General features: G+C 32.7%; 1 protein-coding gene across 1 annotated transcript in view; it reads right to left on the bottom strand.

Moving 5' to 3' along the window:
* Positions 1-1,959, bottom strand: part of LOC113401798 (uncharacterized) — a 78,098-nt gene extending 76,139 nt beyond the window's left edge. The window contains exon 1 of the mRNA XM_064216136.1: positions 1,752-1,959. The gene's annotated coding sequence lies outside the window, so the exon portion shown is untranslated. The remainder of the gene's footprint in view (positions 1-1,751) is intronic.
* Positions 1,960-21,695: the final 19,736 nt, after the last annotated feature.

Below are 21,695 nucleotides of genomic sequence, written 5' to 3'. Positions count from 1 at the left end.
AAATTAATTTTAAGCTTAAATTTAAGCTTAATTTTAATTGTAAAATTTAGTGGTGCTTCTCTTTGAAACTGCAATCATTGGTTAGGATCAATGACCCAGATAAGCTCATTTTCAAATTTATAGGACGTGATAGGGTAGTAGGAGTATATTGCACAAAGTCATCTTTAAAATTTATCTTAAAACTAAGATATAATATAACGAAGGCGTGAACGCGCTGTTATTACTTCTAGACATCTCTTTCAAACAACCTTTGATAAGATTCTACGCACAGATGAAAATGTCAATAGGCCTATTTAAATAGACAAACATTATTCAGTTATAATTAATAATATATTTATTATATACATATCGACAATATATGGCAAAATAGTGTTTCCTTTGTGATATATTCTGAAACTTACAGTTTACCGTTTTTAAAAAATAATAAAAAGTCCTTAGATTTATAAGGCAGTTGCTACACCACGCAACATATACAAAGTTATATATAATGCGTTTTACTATTTATAATTTATATATACTTACTCCTACCATATAAAAAATATATAATTGACAAAAAAGGGTTAAATTTATTTCTTCTCGATTGGCTGATTAATATATATTTATAATTAAATCTTTATTATGAACGAAACTCATTATGACATTAGTTTATTAATACTTTTCTTTATTAATTATTAAAAATATTTATTTAATTATTAATTATAATTACCCAGGCCAACAGTGATTTTATTTTAAATGAAATTTCGTTTATTCATCCCGTGCATAGCCATCGCGAAGAAACCTGCACATGTCGTATAAAAATCTTGTGTATCCACAAAACCTTATTTTGATAAGAATCAACGTATTTTATTCGAAATTATTTATGAAAACAACACATTTATTTAAAGTATTATTGATACAGTTTGGAAGATGGAACAATTACAAAGAGCTATGTACTTTAAAAGTAAAACAAGTGATTGTTAAGCGAAAAATAACAAATTGAGTATTTATTTCTTTTCAATTATTCAGCTACATAGTTTTCATTTACATTGCGAGGCAATTTATTATCATTAGGCTTAATTTATTTAAACACACCTTACTTGTTATATCATGTAGGTAGGACGACTGGCAAATAGGCCACCTGTCATGGTGTCGTTAGTGGTCACCACTGCACATTGACATTGGCACTAAGAAATATTAATCATTCGCCATAAAATCGATGTCACCAGCCTTGGTTTAAGATGTGTGTAGTTACACTGACTGACTTAACCTTCAAATCGGGACACACTGATACTTATTATTGATGTATTACCGTAGAATATATGATGACTGACTGGTATGATGACTGACAAAGCCCTACCACCAAGTCGTTAAATTTTAACTTCTAAATAAAATAATATACATATGTATAGATGATATACATAGACGATAAAAATAGTGGAGTTAATATGCTTGTTGACTTCCAGGCAGGAGACATAACATACATAATATAATTGTATTTAACTAACGTGACTGTATTTTTAGATGTTGAAAAAGAGTAACTACTGAGTTTCTTACCGGTTGATCTCGGTTGAATCTACATTCCGAACCGTTGGTACCTTTACTTGATAGTTTGTTAAATGACGATTCAAAAGTGCTTTTAGAAGTCTACTTGAATAGAGTATATTTTGATTTTGATTTTATAAATAAACATTTAATGTATTATTTATAAATAACATTAATATGTAATGAGTACTAATAATTGCTAAGTATTATAATCATGTAATATGACTTACGCAATTCGCCCTAGCCGGAACAATCCATACAAGTCCAATTAATCACCAGTTTATACTGAATATTAAGTGATTAACACGTATTCATTCACAAAACACGTTATAAACGATAAAATTGGCATCCAATATGACATCGTTAACGCGCGAAACTTTTCTGAAAACTTTATCGGAGCGTTAGTCGCGGCAGCGGCACCACGCGTGCTCAAAACCCGGCGACCGACGCGAGAATGAGCATTCGCCATTCAAGCGCCAAGTGCTTTTGACTTTTGACTTTTGACAAGTGACCGACGCTATAACCAAACTAACGTCAATATTTTTATATTTTCTTTACGTTTATAATTAACGAATTTTAATGAAATGTGATTGTAATAATCATATTTACTGTGACGCAGTAATATTAAATCTGAATAAAAGCATATCTCTTTTTATGACGATATTGGTAGATGGAGGGGCAAATGGGTCACCTGGTGAAAATTGGTCTGTAAAAAATATTAATAATCCCTTACATCACCAATGTACCACGAAACTTGGGCCTGTTGTTACACTGACTCACTCACCTTTCAAACTGAAAACCAACAATACTGAGTACTGCGATAGTTTTGGCGGTAAAATATCTCATGAGTGGGACCTACCCAGACTGACTACAAACATGCCAAAGAGATAAATATACACATATTTGGTTGAAAAACTACCTTCATCAGAGATAAAAGATTATTATACGTACATTTATTATTAAGGCGGTTAACTCTTATTTTAATAAAATGCAACCTTAATATAACGTACCTCAATATAACGAATTCCTCGATTTAATAAATTCTTCGTAATCCCCTTGAATCGTCCATAAGAGTCAATGTAAAATATCCCTTTATATTACGAACATTTTTTGCGAACAACCTCTTTATGACAAATTTTCAACAATTAATAATAGGTATAAATACCTCAAATTAACGAATTTGTCAACCCAAAACCATTATATAAAGTCAACACCAAGAATTTTTGTTACCTACCTAATTGTTTTCAAATAGAAAATACACACATTTGACAAAAACGTGTTATCCTTTATTAGTAGAAGTTGTTCGCTGTAACAAGATAGGTACGTAATATTGAATGAAACTGGTTTTTTACCTCTTTATAACGAACTTTAGATTAACCTAACCTCAACATAACAAACTTCAGTTTAACGAATTACTTGATATAACGAATACTTAGTCGATCCCTTCCGATTTGTTATATCGAGGTTGCACTGTAGTTAAATACTAGATAGTAGAGTTAAGCTGAAGCGTTTTGACAAGAATATATACATTTTCCTGGACCTTCTTTATATGTACCTATGTATATTGTACAATTTTATTACATTAGTGAACAAAAAAGAGTATATTGAATTGTTGGACTACAAGTTAACATCGCTTATAGAAGAGATTTTTTTAATGAAATTACAAAATAAGAAGTATTTTACTTGTACCCACAATATTTCGTTCATTGACCCTGCGCTCGGTTGAGAAGCTTTTTTTACAGTATTTTCTCGATACTCGAATTTTTTGGGAGGCTGATATTTATATCTTCGAATGGAACAATAATGATCGAATTATATTGGAAAAGTTCCTTTGATCGTATAGTGTTTGTGTTGTATTGGAATATAACATGAAAATAACATATTAATTAGATTAAAATTTTTGTCTGAATCTCGTCAAAATAAAGAAACAAACTAGAATCTTGCCTCTTTTTAATATTACTATGACTATTTAACGTGGGTGAGATCCGAGAAAGACCCTAATTCTACTAAAACAATGTCACTTTTACGCAATCGTATCAAAAGTAGATCGTTGCCGTTCAGCCGTTTTCGTATTCTACTAACACAACAATCCGGTTACAGTTCGTTCGAAGTTGGTTGGGGTTATAATCGGGATCGCATCGTGACCCACAGTTTACGAATTACCGATTTCGGTAACTCTAGATTTTAAATGGATTATTGTACAATATCATTTAATATTTAGATTAGTAGACGTATACTATCGTACAGTACAGTATCGTACAGTTATGGTTCGTTCGATGTTATTAATCCTTATGAATAACAAAAAGTTCTCACTAATTTAAATTAATGATTCTGAAACAATTCTTAATATTGTATTTCATTAAAACGACCTTCGTGGTCGAGTAGTGTGTACACCGGTTTACATGGGTACACTACTCTGAGGTCCCGGGTTCGGCCGGGTTTACCCGGCCGAGTCGATGTAGAAAAAGTTCATTAATTTTCTATGTTGCCTTGGGTCTGGGTGTTTGTAGCGCCGTCGTTACTTCTGATTTTCCATAACACAAGTGCTTTAGCTACTTACATTGGGATCAGAGTAATGTATGTGATGTTGTCCAATATTTATTATTTATTTATAAAACACACATTAAGTACCAGCAGAGCCTGACGGTTCCAAATACATATGAAGGACCTAAAACTGTTCCATTTGCGTAATCCCTGAAATGTATCTATTTTTATTTTCAGAATGATGACTAACAGCTGTAGGTTCTTGGTAAAACTATAGAATCACCTATACACAAAAAAACATTTTCAATAAAATTTGTTCGATTGATTATTTAAGTTTCCATTATAAAAAAGTAATTTGCTGATTTGCCTTTTCAAATGATTATTAATAATTAATTTATCACAGATAAATTAACCTCCTTTTTATTTTTAAAGAGTTTGAATACAATTATATTAATTAATTGATTGAAATTATAGAAATACTGATGAATATTGAATTAATACATTTTACCTGGGTTTGTTTATTAAATCCTGTCAGGGTTTAGTGGAAGTCCGTCTGGATGGGTACCAACCATTCACCACATATACTACGTAAATATAATACTTAGTATTATTAATATGTGTTCCTCTGTGAGGGATGAGTACTAGTGTAAATGTATAATAATATATGTATCTTATAATGATAAGAAATAGTAATTATTCCATATATTCCCAATGTGCCAACCGTCTTAGGAACTAAGATATTATGTCCTTTATACATTTATACATTTAATTGGCTATGGCCGCAGGTGAACACGTACCATCACATGATGATGATGACCCATTTGCCAGAATTCAATATTCTAACAAGCACGTTCGTTTTTTTTTTTAATTTAAATTTACAACATCCATGGACTCACAGTTGCCTGTGCCTTTTTTTACATTTTAAAATATAAAAAATACATTTTGGCATTTTAGTTGCAGTAGTTTAATTCATTTATTTTATTACTGAACATCAGCAGATCTTCGCTAGGCGTTCGAATTGTCATGATATAAACTAAATAAAATTTAAAATTACCACCGGAAAGTAGATTTAACCTGACGATACCCGGTACGTACCGCAGTTATATTTTTTTCTGACATACAATGTTACCTTCCATACAAAATGTTGAATATTCCAAAAATCCATTCTTAGCCAATGCTTACGTCATAATTTATGCCTTTTCTCTTTTTTTTTTCTCGCTGGAAAAACGCGTTACTCGACTCCCCCACTGATGTAGGACTAACCGATGCTCAGGACGCCTAGTGCGCCCTAGTACACCGGAATACCCACTAAAAAAACCAGCGATACCCTATCCGTCTCTTCGGCGGGCGTCACAGTACCGCTTTCGCGTGCTACCGTGACGTTATAAAATTCGCTAGCCTAACCTGTTACAAATTTCACCGTCCCATTTTTTTTGGACAGATTTTGGCGTCGAGTCAGGACAAACATTTTTTTAACTATAGATTTTCAATCGATTATTGTACAATGCAATTTGATATTTATATTAGCAGACGTATACTATCTAATTTTAGCTGAACCACCTATGTATCAAATTATAACCATATATTGATTGAGGCACCGTTTCCTCAACTCAATTATTGTTCATGGTTAATTCTATCTAGATATGGTATTATTACTCTCACAATACGGAATGCGGCCACTTTTATCGCTTCTTGATACAATGAACCTATTGTTGCTCTACTTGTGACTTATAAGACACGTATAGATATTGATATTGTATTTAACACATAGCTTTACAATATTAACCTCTTTCTGGCAATAGACAATGCATGTATGCAACCAAAAACAGTACTTCTCCTATAGGTCTGTAAGGCCAAAGTCGAATAAAACTACTGGGGATAATTCTACTATATTTTTACATCGGTAACGATACGTTCCTGATTCAATTGCGATCAAAATTCCTCACAATAATAAACCTCAGCTGAATCGTAATTGATAGACAATTCTACTTATTTGTAACGATTACGATACGTATCCGATTCTATTCGTTGTTGTGTAATCAGAATAAGAAAATGACCAGACTGCAACGAGTACCTTTCGATTCGATTTCGATAAAGTAACATATAGTTCGTAGATTTTTTTTCAACACTTTTCCATTTGAATTAACTTTACAACCGCCTCGGTCATTTGAATGGCACGATTCTGATGTAAATGTTTCCACTTCTGTAACAACACTAATTCCGTTTACTTGATTTATGGTACAATATTTTTTAAACATCACAATTATTGCAGTAATATCGATGTTATTTTAGTTTCTGTCACTATATTGTGGAACTAACCTGAATTTAAAACTAATTTTCTAAAACCTAGCAGTCTCGTGGTTAACCAAATAATTTATCGTACTGAATATAATACTGCACGTATTTTATAATTACTGGTGATATAGTTCATACTTTTCAATATGCATTCAGAAATTATTAAAAAGTTGCAAATATTGTATAAAGACGCTAATTGCTTACATTTCTTAAGTATATAATTTAGGTCATTGTAAAGTTTCGAAATGGAGATATTAAGGACTATAATTTTTTTGCTGAAAGACGCATCTACGCGATTTTCCCACATAAAGCGGAGTAAACATGGCGCCGGAATACCCACTATAAACCAACGGTACGATCGTTTTAGGGGTCGTCAAGGGATCGTTCACGCGTATCCCTTTGCCTTGCGTTTGCCTCCATCCCAGAGGAGTTCCAGGGAACACAAAAAAAACCATCGTAGTTCTGGCGGCGCTTGCGGTGGGGGGAGAAAGTGTGCATAAAGCCGATGCCTGGTGATCCTAGGACGAATCCTCGTTATAAGCGTCACAACCGTCCACAAAACCATACGTGAAAAAATTTGAATAATTGCAAATATTGCAAATTATAAACGCAAAAAACAAAACTATACAACAACCATCCCATTGCTAAAAATAAAAAAATAGTTTTATGACTTTGTAAGCGCTTGAGGTATCTAGAAGGAAAATTATGAATGACTCTCTTGTTGTAATAAGCTTTTTTATTATTGTATAAAGTAGGCATGCCACCTTATAGGTGGTCACCGACGCTCATAAATTTTAGAATTGCAAGAATTATTAACTATCCACTACATTGCCAATGCGCCAAGATGCCAATCGCCAACTAAGACGTTATGTCCTTTGTTTCTATAGTTACACTGAGTCCATCAAACTGTTATGAACAATATTAATTAGCACTATATATACATATATATCTATATATATATATATATATATATATATATATATATATATATATATATATATATATATGTTGAGTGGGCGGTATCTACTCAGACGGGCTGTCGCAAAGCCACCAAGTGAACAATACCTCAAAAACTATCCAATACGTAAACATATAATATCCTATGACTATTTTGAAACTGTATCCTAAAATAATATGAAAGTTTCGGCTTACTTGTAAACATAGTAACTCACTATAACAATAATATTGTGGTTTACAAAATAACCGTAGATATTTGTTATCATTTTCTCCATTTTTTTTAAAGTCTTGGTAAATGCTTTTGTTGCTCCCCCACCGTCTATACTACTACGTAGATTTTCTGATCCACTAAAAAGCTTGCCATATCAGTGACTAGTTTGCCTTTGCTTGCATTACCTCGAGGATAATGAAAGTGCAATCCTGGCATCTGTACTAGCAAAAGGAAGTGCGCATGACGCACTAAAATTGAATCCAAGATTTTTTGAGATATTATGTAACGTAAGTGGCATTTACTAAGTTAGAGGGCTAACTCGCTGTTACCATGTGAATGCAAAATATTCACATGCGATGCTACAGATGCAAGGTACACTTAAAACAATTATGAAATCTGACTGCCCTATTTTAGAACTTTCGTTAAAATAATCTTGGTTAGAACACGACGTTTGTGCCAAAAAGTCAACACCTTTTTTTGGTCACTGTTTAAACTGTCTTGGTATGTTAATTTAATAATAAATGTCGGAGGAACAGGATGCCGATCAGTTGGGTTCGGGGATTGGTCCGACATTTGGAAGACTGTGGTCGTGAAATATTCACAAAATAAAACGTATTTAATATTGTCTAATCGCTGTATTGATTCAATAATCGCACAACACAAGAATATCAAAGGATTACAATAATTAATCTCGATTAAGAGCAAATGGGTTTGCAAGCAACCATGGAATTCGAGTCGCATGTCAAAACATAGCGACTCGCGTTGCCATGACACTTACAACTCAATCCGCTCTTAAAAGTAAATCAGCCATCAAACATTATTGCCAACAACTCGATTCATTAATTATCCAAATCAACATCCAAAGTAACCACGCCCCTTTATATACAATTTATGAAATTAAAGAAATATAGAAATCATACGACTGCAAACGGCGAATATTAAACATACATACGATTATAAGTACTGTTAACTTTTTCCCCTTTATATATAAATAAACTATATATTTTATTAGTAATAATACCTATATATACTATCTTTTTACTTTCCTTGATTTTTTAAGAAATTGACACATTTAAAATGTCTTCCTAGTAGATATTATTAAAATAGTTGGCTTTACTGTTATTCCTTTAAGCTTGCTTACTTTTATGTTTTAACAAGTTTTATTAGACATTTAAAATAGCTTAGCTAGGAAACGCTAATACGATAAAATAAAAATTATCGTACCTTTCATCGTGAGTAAATTTAATGAGACTATATCGCTCTGAGCTCTGCGGGAGGATACAGGCATATAACATTAAATCAAAATAAAATCCAGTGGGGAACAAAATGCATAAAGTCATATCAGTACGTCCCCTCATTACTTTCATAGCTTTATCGCCGTAAAAGGCAATTTCCATCAAAATACACGAGTTTTGGGCATAATCTATAAATAAACTCAGATTTGTATTACTTTAATCATATAAAATTAACAACAACATTATAACATTATTTTAAGTAGCAACCAGTCGCGGCGAACGGATACTATAATGGTTTCGTTCCGAAAAACTTCCGTTTTAAACATTGTGATTTTATATAATGAACTCATACGACCGATTACGGCCACGGTGACCTGCACTCAAGAAAAAGTACAAGCTTATGCGCTAACACAATCTTTATTTCATAATTTTATTAATTCTAAAGAGACAAATTCGACATGGCCAGAGATAATTCAGACGTAGGACCTACGGCTACGAAGGCACAGCAATATACACACTACAGACTTACTGACTCCGGACGACTGTCGAGAATTTCTGCAACTTTATTAGATGTCACTATCATAAAAAAAAAAAAAAATAATAATATATATATATATATCCCGCTGAGTTTCTTTCGCCGGTTCTTCTCAGGTCCGAGGTGCTAAATTCCGAACCGGTGGTAGATTTTTGACAATCAATAAGCAAGTGTAAACACTTGTATATTGAATAAAGATTTTTGACTTTGACATATCAACATTGTATAATTGTAAAAAGCGAGTAAACTTGGACGGTTTCATGTACGTCTTCTATTCAAATATGAACACGGTATAGGTATTCACTTTTTTTTTTTTTTCTGTGATCAAGATAGCAAAACAGGGTTGTGCTAACACAATCTCGACAGGAATCGGTAACGTGATACATTTTTCTGCTGTCCATCTGATCTGAATTGTCCAGAAAAAGTTACATTTATATTGATTTAAGGTTACAGTGGTAATAAAACGATACATTTTAAGAAAAAAACACATCGTGTCTTTAAAATAAAAAAAAAAAATACATAACTTTTGTGATAAAGACAAAAACTGATAAAGAAATATTATTATAACACAACAAAAACAAATATGCTTGAAAATATTTTCTTCTGGTACTTAATTGAGACTTTGACTGAAACCAATATAAAACTCATTTAAGATTTTACGCAAACGAGACAGGTGAATTAGTTAGTTAAACCAAAACCAATTTTACGAAAAGGTCTTACTATTGGAGTTATTGGTTTAAACGAACTCAAGCGAGAACATTTCGTTTTTTGATATAAAAACTAATATTAGATATATATATTTTTAGGGGCTTAAATATCTTAAAAAAATTACTACTTTAAAGCCTATCTAAGCTGAATTTATGAATATATTAATTTATAATGGACCCAAGTGTAACCGCTGTGGGACTTCATGTTTTACATTACATTTAATAAATCATCAATTAGATATTGCCATTAAGGCACCTTAAAATGGGCCCTATTACAGTAAGGCAGATTCTGGGGTGTGAAGTCGGACGAGATCTCTTCCTGCACGTGTCAGACTAAATAAGAAATAAATAAATAATTCGACAATTACAAACAAGGCTTACACTATGTACTGTATGTTTTAATCAATTCTGTAATAACAATAATTTAATTTAAGTTATTTTTGAATTGTGTCGATAACATTGATATTAAATAAGAGGGTACTGTGACTTTCCTGTTCATTATTGTGAGTCACGTGATTTGTAGTGAGGTTTATATAAGTGATGGAAGCTCGGTACAGAACACTTTTTATTTTTACTTTTCACTTTGATCCTGGACCAGCAAGTTGCTGTTATCATTTAAGGTACGATATAATTTTGTGATATAGTATAATATAATTGTTATTGCTTGTTAAATTATTGATGAATATATGAATTGTGTTTTTGCAATTATCAATATACCAAGTTACTATTATATATACAAAGAAATAGAAATTATTCTTAAAATATAACATAATGTATTAAGTCTCTATAAAAAATCTAACACACGCAATTCCGTGCTGAGTTTCCGGGCTGAGTTAACGGACGCGTTAAATCAACACGATTCCGCAGCTTCTCCAAGCCATGCCGAAGGTATACACATAAATCGGGTAAATGAAACTGAGAGAACTAAACCAACTGGAACCGGGGACCTCTCTAAAGGATTCCAAATCGTGAATAAAAAGAGATTCCTGTGACAACTTGTACAGATAAAGTCAAAATGAATATTCAAAACGATACTAAAGCAAATGCCTTACGTAAATCTGCGTAAATGTTTAGTAAAGCGGATCTCTTTAAATAATAGGATTAATATTTTAATTTTTTTTTTTTTGTCATTGGTGGCAAACGAGCAGGAGGCATACCTGATGGAAAGTGACTTCCACCGCCCATGGACATCTGCAACACCGGGGGGCTTGCAGGTGCGTTGCCAACCTTTCAGGAAAGAGTACGCTCTTTTCTTGAAGGTTCCCAAGTCGTATCGGTTCGAAAAAACCGTCGGCGAAAGCTGGTTCCACAGAGTGGTTGTGCGAGGCAGAAAATAATAATAAATAATATGCAAACCGTATCGAGTGAGATTGAATCGACAGTGATTTATTTACGTCAATTTGGTAAAAATAAAACAAGTTCCGAAAATGAATATCGAGTTTCGTACGAAATTATTTATAAACAAAGAAAACTCGCGTCGAAGCTTGTAATATATGTTTTTTTTAATTGGCACATAAACGAAGGAACTATTTGCCAATTACTTCTGCGTTGAATTGTCCATTTATCAGATTATTCTTATAAAAATTGGATGATTTCTGGAAATCGAAAACGTACTTCGCACGGATTAGACTTAGACGTACGACATCTTAACCGATGATTTCGGGTTCAAACCCAGGCAAGCACCACTGAATTTTCATGTGCTTATTTGTGTTTATAATTCATCTCGTGCTCGGCGGTGAAGGAAAGCATCGTGAGGAAACCTGCATGTGTCTAAGTTCAACGAAATTCTGCCACATATGTATTCCACCTACCCGCATTGGAGCAGCGTGGTGGAATATGCTCCAAACCTTCTCCTCAAAGGAAGAGGAGGCCTTAGCCCAGCAGTGGGAAATTTACAGGCTGTTACTATAAAATATAAAACAATGTATATCATAGCTAAAGTTCTAATTTTACACTCTATATATGTACTTATATAACGAGATTATTATTACATAACTTAACTATTCAGTATGTCTCTCATGAAATGTGGAGCTTCTTTAGGATACTTACTTTAATTACACTTAAAGTACACCAGTAGAAAATTATAAAATAGTTAATGAGTAGGCGGCTTAACAACCATGACACTACTTGTTGAGAATTACAATAACCCGCCCGCGCGCCAACCCATCGCGCCGCGCATCGCTATCCGCCACGCGTGGACTTAACGTGTCTAATTTGAAAAGTCAGACCGCGTCTTGGTTTTAATGAGTTTTCGTGTAATGCTTTCCTTAGCGAGCAAATTTATGTCATGAATAATAATAGATGCCAGACGAGGCGCGTTTAAATCCTGAATAGACACGTCCGCGGATAATCCGCGAAGAAAACATCTTAATAAACACTGTTTTAATGAGTTGCTGCTATGGCATAAGGATTTCTGAAGCAGAATGAATTAATTAAAAAGTCTGGGTTTCAGCTAAAAAAAATTCAAGTCACTTGTGTCAAAACATGTTGTTGTGTTTTGATTATTAAACATACGTTTCACGTGAAGTATATCATTAGATACGTGTTACCCTCGCGTCAAAGACATACATGATAACTAACATCTTGATAAGGTCTATTTAATATGATAATTGCCGTAATTTATTGTAAATAGTATCGTGAAATTCCATGAGCGCATTACATTTACAAAATAATTATTCACAATGACGACTTGACTAATTATGTCGCCTTGAACGATGACAAGAATGCTAACAGCATTTCGACGTTGAGTCGCAATTCCTGTGGTCGAAAAATGAACCCTCTATCTGTCACTAGAGGAAATAGAGGTCGTTGTATCTTTTGAAATTTGTTTTGTATTTTGATCCAAAATTCAAGTGTTTCAAGCGGCCAGATATAGAATATAATTTGTGGTGTAATTATTTAAATTAATTAAAATATAATTTAAGATTGTGATTTATTAAAAAAAACATCAGTTAAGGCGCTACGGAGCGACGTAGTGAGTAAGTCTTTCTCATTCCAATACACTTCTGTAATCTTATTTAAAATCTTACTTATGCATTTTGTTTAAATCATATGGTAAATTGGATTTGTTGAAAATACTCGGAATCACATACTTTTAAGTGTCACCTTCAGACTAGGAGCCTGCTTACACTCGTATATAATATATATTTATAAACTAAAATAACGATTAAAAAATTAATTAATGAAAATATAATCAGTAAAATATTTTATTATACACAATTAATAATAATAACAATTAATAAAATACATATTTTTTATTCACATACAATATATAAGGGAAATTATAACAACTACAACCAAATCAAAACTTAAGACACACATATCTCTGTGGGAAGACTCACAAACACATGTTTTGTAGAAAATTACACCTCGTCTGGTAATTCTGATAAAACTGGATTCACTTCAATGTTTATTAACGTTGACGACGGTTTCTATTTCCAGAAAACGACTGTTAGTCATTTGAGTTGCACACATATAAATTTGCTTTTATAGAGCAATAACTAGTACAATTGCATTACGTTCAGAACAAAAATAGTTACACAATTACTCGGTTCATTAATATTTGCATAATATCTTAGGAAATCAACTATCGCCTCCTGACTATTTTCTTATTAGTTTTATTGAAAACTGTAAACAATTAAAAAATTTAACAAAAAACACCCTGAATTTCTTTCGTCGGTTCTTCTTAGACCAGAGTATTTTATTTTGCGAAACGTTTTAGTTTCACTTTGACTATCAATAAGCTAGTGTAAATGTCACTACGTTGAATAAATAATAAACAATAACGTCCAATTTAATCGGATTAAGAGTTCGCAAATTATCGGTTCATTAATAAGAGATTACCACGTTATGGTTGGTTAATTGAAATGCTTATTTCAAATAGACAGCCGGCAGTTTTTTATTGGTCCACTCTCTATTTAAAAGTTCAAGCACAAAATATACACAACGTAGGGAAATGGTCGATATGGCCCAAGTGGTTAGAACGCGTGCATCTTAACCGATGATTTCGGGTTCAAACTCAGCCAGGCACCACTGAATTTTCTTGTGCTTAGTTTGTGTTTATAATTCATCTCGTACTCGGCAGTGAAGGAAAACATCCTGAGGAAACCTGCATGTGTCATTTCAACGAAATTCTACCACATGTGTATTCCACCAACCCGCATTGGAGCAGTGTGGTGGAATAAGCTCCAAACCTTCTCCTCAAAGGGAGAGGAAGCCTTAGCCCAGTAGTGGCAAATTTACAGGGTGCTAATGTAATAGGGAAATGAAAAATGCTCCGACAACCGCTTTTAAAAGTTTCGAGTCCGTCAGTTAAGTCAGCGATATCGACCGGAGCGTACGTGTATTTTAAAAGATACGTCAGTTATAGTTCGTAATGTTATTTTATAAGAAACCAATGGCTAACAAATAATTAGTCTAAGTTTTTCAGTCATCCTTAAAGTAGGTAAACGTATTTTGGTCTTAAATTTTTTATAAAGAACTACTAATGGATATATAAAATAGTTTAGATTTTTTGAGATATTGATATTATTAACAACAACTTTCTGCACAATTAGTAAAATTCATAGAAATTGGAAAAGCGTGGAAGTAAAACTGTCAAAATAACTCTGAGCGCTTTTAACGCAACCTTCACTAAATCCCATGCGATCGATGCCTTTACCTGAAACAGTAGTAGAGGAAGCTCCTCCACAGTCGAAACGTTGACAGATAAAATAAAATGGCATAATAACGATTAAACCAAAATGTTGTAAATACACATTTATATTTGAATACAAATATAAGTATTGTGTCTATAATATTGGTTGAAGATTGAATGTTAAATTATAAAATTCCAAGGACTTATAAGTTCATGTTTTCTTAGGACAAAGCGTTAAATTGAATTTAAATATAAAAGTCCAGTTAAAACTACTGCAACCGCGACAGCTTAGTGGACTGCATTTTTAGAAAGGGCCTTACGCATGAAGGTACTTTTATTTTTGGTTCCTACATTTCTTAAAAATACATGGACACACGTTTAATATTGTAAAAATTGATCCAAAACTGTTATCCTACATACTTACAAATAATATTTTTTTTATTTAATAATATATTTGTGAATTAAAATATCTAAAGAACGTTAAAAAAATCGAGTAAAATGATTCAGCTTTTATACTTGAAGCCTTTTGCTGTAATTGTGAAAAATAGAGAAAACTCTGCCAGCTTTAATTAGCTTTCAGATTTCGCGGAGATCTACTATTCTTGAGCGACTAGAGTTTTTCTCATAAATAATATAAAGCATAGTTAAGTCCTGTAATTTTTTTAATAGTTAAAGGTATAATAGTCATGATAAAATATAAAACTTGATTATATGTCTTATGAAATAATACAGAGGATTATTTTGTGTATTGCGAAAAGCAATTTATTAGAACAAATAATTATTTACTATATGTTTACAGCATGTGCTATGAAACCGGTCTCACCATCACTGATACTTCTGAAACAATAGGTTCAGCAGTTTTGCTTACGATAAAAATTCGATGGACGAATAAACAAAAAACAAATAGGTTAAAATTGCTGGGAGAACAAATTTCACCAAATCACAAATATACATATATATTTCTAAAAACAAGCACGTTAAAGTCAGTACACATGACAGAAATGAAATTTTCGCCAGAAACTATCACAGGCAAAGTTTCTATTCAGAGCCATATAATTAAAACCCAGTGACCTTCACACGACGAGATTTATAAAACTTTGAGTTTTCAAAAATCTACCGATTACAATGCTTCCATATGGGTTTCAAATTCATTTTTAATTAGCTTATTTACTATTTGACGTAAAGACGGATCAATAAAAATGGGTACCTCAAAACTTTAAAAAATGTGCTACAACTCTAATAACTATTTTAGTTTTTATCAAGAGGTCAACTTCACCCATAAACACCGACCTTCTTACGCTATGTGTGCACCGCGACCCTCACGGTATCCAAGATGTTACATATCCTTGTGCCTGTGAGGGCACTGACTCAAAAATCCTGTAAACCTCAACAGAGAAAAAAGTGCAGTTGTTAGGCCTACCTACCAAGTGTACTCTACTACGAGTACAATATTGTAAATGGACACCATGATTTAATCATCATTATCTTAACCTTTTCACAATTCAGTTGGGGTTATTTAGTGAAACTGATTTAAAGATTGGGCAATATTCCACAAATGGCCTTGATCCTGATGTCAATCCTCTTTGGATATGTATTGTTGTAACCACAAGCTGCATCTCTCTCAAGCTGGATGAACTGCTCCAATTTTGGAGTGGTTTTCTCAGATTTACTGTTCAGTCGCCTTCTATGACACCCTAGAAAGTATTCGAGTAAGTAAATAGTAAGAAGTTCACTTTATTCTAACACCAGGACCAGACTTTTAATCAACTGCTTACAATATTCAAAACATTTTAAATTACCACGTGGCAAATAAGTTATTACCTTTTGGATGTCAGCAAAAACGGTATTCAACCGTCCGTAGCTCGTATAATTCTCATTCATCACTAATTTACTCATTTAACGAATTGAATAGTCTTTAAACTTTTATTTGGACTGCATAGATCCCTATTTTATTTTGATAAGTTAGTTTATTTTGTGTCCTGGACTTATTATTCAGCTTTTAACCAAATTCTAATGAGAGTGACTTCATGGTAGGATTTTGTATTAACCGATCTGTGTAGGTACCATCCATTCATCAAACATTTTACAGACAAACAAATAACTAATATTACTGTGTTCTGATTTAAAGGCTGAGTGAGCCAGTGTAACTACAGTCTCAAGCGACATATCAGCTTAGTACCCGAGATTAATAGGCATGGCTAATACTTCTTAGAGTTCTAACATCAATGGCGAGAAGACCACTTACACTACCAGTAGTCCATTTTCCAGTCTGTCTACCTATTTTAAATAACAAAATAACGAAAGAGAACCAGAAAAATATATATGTCATGAATAATTAATCAAGTAAAAACATTTTGAAAACGTCATATTTCCAAATTACTATGTAGGATGTACAACAAGTCAATCAACCAAATTTTACTATTGTATTGAATACAACTTTTTGTATTGACCGAGTGAAACACAATTTAACTAGAATTGCTCATTATTGGAAATAGTTAGTAATCCCCAAAATATTTGACGTGGTTGATATGGTTAATAATTAGTATATGTTATATTGGAAAGATTAATTAAAAAAAATCTTTAAAAATATTTTAATCTCCTAATTATCAAATTTTCAGAGTAATAATTCTGTTTACATATAGTTGATTAAAAATCTTATATTTCGTTGTGAAATGATGTGATTATTTTTTATAAACAACATTGCGTCATTTCTACTTGAGCTAGAATTACTAAGAAACAATAAGAAACGACGCGAAAAAGTCAAACAAATAAGTCACCGTAACCATGGCTGGTAACTCATAATATCTTCCAACAGGGTCTTAGATTGACTCGTAAGATAGGCCTTTGTCTGAAAATATACTGCTCCCTTGCCCTTGAAACTAAAAATATTTAAAGATACAAAAGATTCATGTCTGGTAATGGGTAGGTAGAATCTAGATAATTATTATTATACTTGTGCTAATGAAAACATTTAGATGAGAACAAAACGATATGCATGGAATTTATAACAAGTCTTCGGTGTCAGCAATCACTAATAACAGCAGTTTCTATGAGATTAAATAAGTCAGGGTAGTTTAAAAATGTACAACTTTTCGTACAGCTATTTACACACTTTGGGGGTAAGAATGACTTGTATATCATGAAGGCAAACAGCTCACCGCATCGCTCTGTTTTTACTTGTGTGGGTGTAAAGTGCGTATACTACTTAGTTACTCCGTTACAACTTCGTTTAAGTGTGTGTATTGCACACGTAGTAACACGAGTATTTATTTATCCCATTTACTTTAGAAAATAATGATAAAATTAACGGCCATCCGCTTACCTGATACCAGAGTTAGTGTGTTAATACGAATTGTTAAGTCGCTACGCGCTAATTGTTGGGTTAGTACAAAATTATTAAAAAAAAAAAACAAATTAAATATAACCAGAAAATAAATATGATGTAAAATAAATAAAAACATAACGTAACATTCATATTGTAAATATATTTTTGCTGCGTGACCAGTTCACTCACCCTCAAAAAGAATATTATAGTATATGCACCACGCACATAGGGAGTAGAAAACGGTGACGTCATGACGTTTGGCATCACCACATACGAATCGATCTAACCTCCAAGGCAGGCCAATAGATATTTCACACCAAAATTTAGCTCTTAAGATATCTCCAGGGGTAGGTGGCTCTAGTCTACCGGAAACCACATGACTAGAAACACCTCTGTAACGGTGGACGTAGAGGCTACTTTTCATAAATCAATTAATTAAGTTTGCACCTACACAAATAGAATTACTTGTTCACGCTACGAGGAAACTTATTATTAAAACGTGCCTTTTTCCATTTCATTAAGGTAATATTTATTCAGTATCCTTTCTTTAAGCCTCGCACTCAGGTGCGTGGTGTTTCAACTCAAATAGAAGCGACGAAATTGAATAAGGTATTATAACTGCTTTTGTATAATTTCAAAACGGAAACCCGATGTTTGAATACAAACACGAGTAGGTATTGTGTTCGAATCTGTTTAAGTTAAAGATCTAACCGGAATACGGTAAAGTAATACCAATATTATATTATCAAAATATATATATTATTGGTATTTTATTATACTAGCGACTCGCCCTGGCTTCGCACGGATGCAATGCTGGTACTAAATATACTAGAGAATGTCTTACAATGTTCACAGCTTTTTTGCCATTAGACAATACAAATGTGCCTGCCTTTTAAATCTGTAATATCTTCGAAAATATTCATTTAAATTATATGATGTAATTAGGGCCATATTGATCTATATTAAATGGATAATGTATTTAAGGGAATTAATTGGATAAGAATTAATGTTGTATTGCTTAAAATCGCTTCGAAAATAAGCTATTATTTCTCGTAAAAAGTAAAGGATAAAAAATTGTTATTGTGGATTATCGCTAAGAGATAGACATATAAAATCGCGGACTTTTTTGAAGACTTTTTTGAGGTGTACTATACTGTAGTACATTATTTGGATCTATTTCATAGGGTTCAACCAGCGTTTGCAATGTAAGCGCAAAAATGTGTTTATTTACGACATCACTTTATAAACCTCTAAAATTATCAGTATTTATCTTATATATTGTGCATATATTATACATATAAACCTTCCTCTTGAATCAATCTATCTATTGAAAAAACCGCATCGAAATCCATTAGGTAATTTTAAAGATCTAGGCATACACAGGGACGGACAGCGGTGAGCGACATTGTTTTATCGCTACGTATGAAGTGACGTCTGTATTTATAGGACTTTGATGTCTTGACAAATTTTAATTTTAAAATATTAATATTATTTTGAAGTCATCATTATTATGTTATGATATCGGACATCTGAAAATATTATATTAATATTTAAGAGATATGTACAAACTTTACTTTTCAAAATAATTATGAATCCACAGTAAAAATGTCCATGATTTCCGTAAGCATTTTGGTATAAGATACAGTAATTATTTTTAAATTCAGCTATTATTCTCAATTACGATTTAGTTTTATTTTTATCATTTATAAAACATTTTTTTAAGTAATTTAAATGAGAAGGCAAAATAAAAATAAAAAGTGGGACAAATCAGTTTTTCATATATGAAAAAAATGTCGACCAAGCAGATTGCAATTGAAATTTAGTAAACCATGGCAGAGAGGCAAAACATCAACCAAATTTGAAGACCATTACGAGTAGTACGGCAGTTGATTATAAGGGTATGCGAACCACCGGAAGTGACAGAAAGATAAAAAACCAAAAAGTCAAGCAAAAGCAAGGCGTTTTTTACTCGACGGCTCCACATATGACTCTTAATATAATTATATATTATATTAATAAGTATGAGTAGGGTTATAAGACATGTAGGAATAGACATTAGCGCCAAAAGAAATATGAATAATTCCTTACAAGACTAATGCACCAGCAACCTTGGCCACTCCAATTATATATCCTTTGTGCCTTTAATTACACTGGCGCACTAATCCATCAAGCCGGAATACTACGATACTGAGTAATGCTGTTTGGCGGTAGATTATGCGATGATCGGGTGATATCTACCCAAACGGGCGTGCACAGAGCCCTATCGTCATGTATGGAACAGACAAGGATGATACTGTTCGGATTTTATAAACGTGTAAGGGCATATATCGTGGATAGTAGAGGCGCACCTGGACGAAACGCGTTTCAAGAGAACAGTTGATTCTCATAAATTTATCAAGAAATTCCTTATCAGAAAATATATGATAAAAATTTAAATGTTTACACGTGTTGTTGAAAGTAATACGCATTTTTGATTTATCGGTGAATAAAATAAACATATTTTTCTTATTATTATTATTATAACAGCAATGATGATAACATAAAGTATACGCGACACTCGCACACAAGGGAATAGAAGAGAAGAGGCGGCGTCGAAGAGGCGGCATTAAAGATCTTCATGCCATATGCCGTCACGGCATATGAATCGGCCTTACTCCCATAACGCGCCGATAGGTATTCCACAGATAAACATAAAGGACATATGTTTTAAATGAGATATGTTATGATACCTTTTTCCGTGGATGTACGAATACTTCAAATGTGTGTATTCGGTTTACAAGGAACTTTTGTTGTTTTTTTAATATTTCCTCGCCTCAGTACACTCAATTACATTATAACCAATGAAACAAATAAATAAAATGTTATAAAAACATAAAATTGAAAACTTTGCGGGAAGATTATCAAAATAAAACCGCAAGTTATTGCAAACTTCACAGAATAACCACGCATTTATTATTTAAAAGAAAGTTCAGAATACTTATTGTGAGATTTAAGATAATACTAATTATGAATATGAATTACTTATTTCAACAATATTAAAAAATGAGTTTGTTATTTATCTAATGTTGGCAATTTCTTTTTACTTGGTGGTAGGGCTTTGTGCAAATCCAACTGCGTAGGTACCACCCACTCATTACGTAATGCTTAGTATTTTTGTGTTCTAGTTTGAACGCTGGATGTGCCAGTGTAACTACAGGCACGGGACATAACATCTCAGTTTCCAAGGTTGATATTTCTTAGAGCACCGATTCAAGGGCGATGGCGACCACTTAATATAAGGTGGAGCATTGGCTTGTCCGTCTACCTATTACATAAAAAAATATCATTAATTTAATTCAATGACAACAGAGTCGGAGTGTGTGACAAGTTAAAAAATTATCGATAGAAGTGTCCCTTTGTAGTCAACCTCGAGGACAAACCTAAGAAATTTTTGTTCGCACTAATTAAGTCACGATCGTCATTGCGTTTCTTCGCTCGTTTCGCACACAGGTAATCACGATTGGACGACATTAATTCAAAACTCGTGCCTCTTGAAGGATTGCTGACGACCTCACTTGAGCACGTTGGAGTAAAGAGGCGTCTTGTAATATCTAAAATGAGCCATTAAAATAAAAGAGAAAAAAATTTGTAAAAATATCTGTGGTTCTTATCGCGATCGAGGTTTACTTCATAAAACAAATTTAGAATAAATATATTTTCGACATTATTAATGATTATTACATTTTCTAAAATATTAAATACAAGCAGAAAGAAACATTGTATGTTATTAACATAACAAGTTATTAGTTA

Source organism: Vanessa tameamea, chromosome 10 (assembly GCF_037043105.1).
Source record: "Vanessa tameamea isolate UH-Manoa-2023 chromosome 10, ilVanTame1 primary haplotype, whole genome shotgun sequence".
Taxonomy (NCBI): Eukaryota; Metazoa; Arthropoda; class Insecta; order Lepidoptera; family Nymphalidae; genus Vanessa; species Vanessa tameamea.
This window is presented reverse-complemented; position numbering and strand designations above follow the sequence as displayed.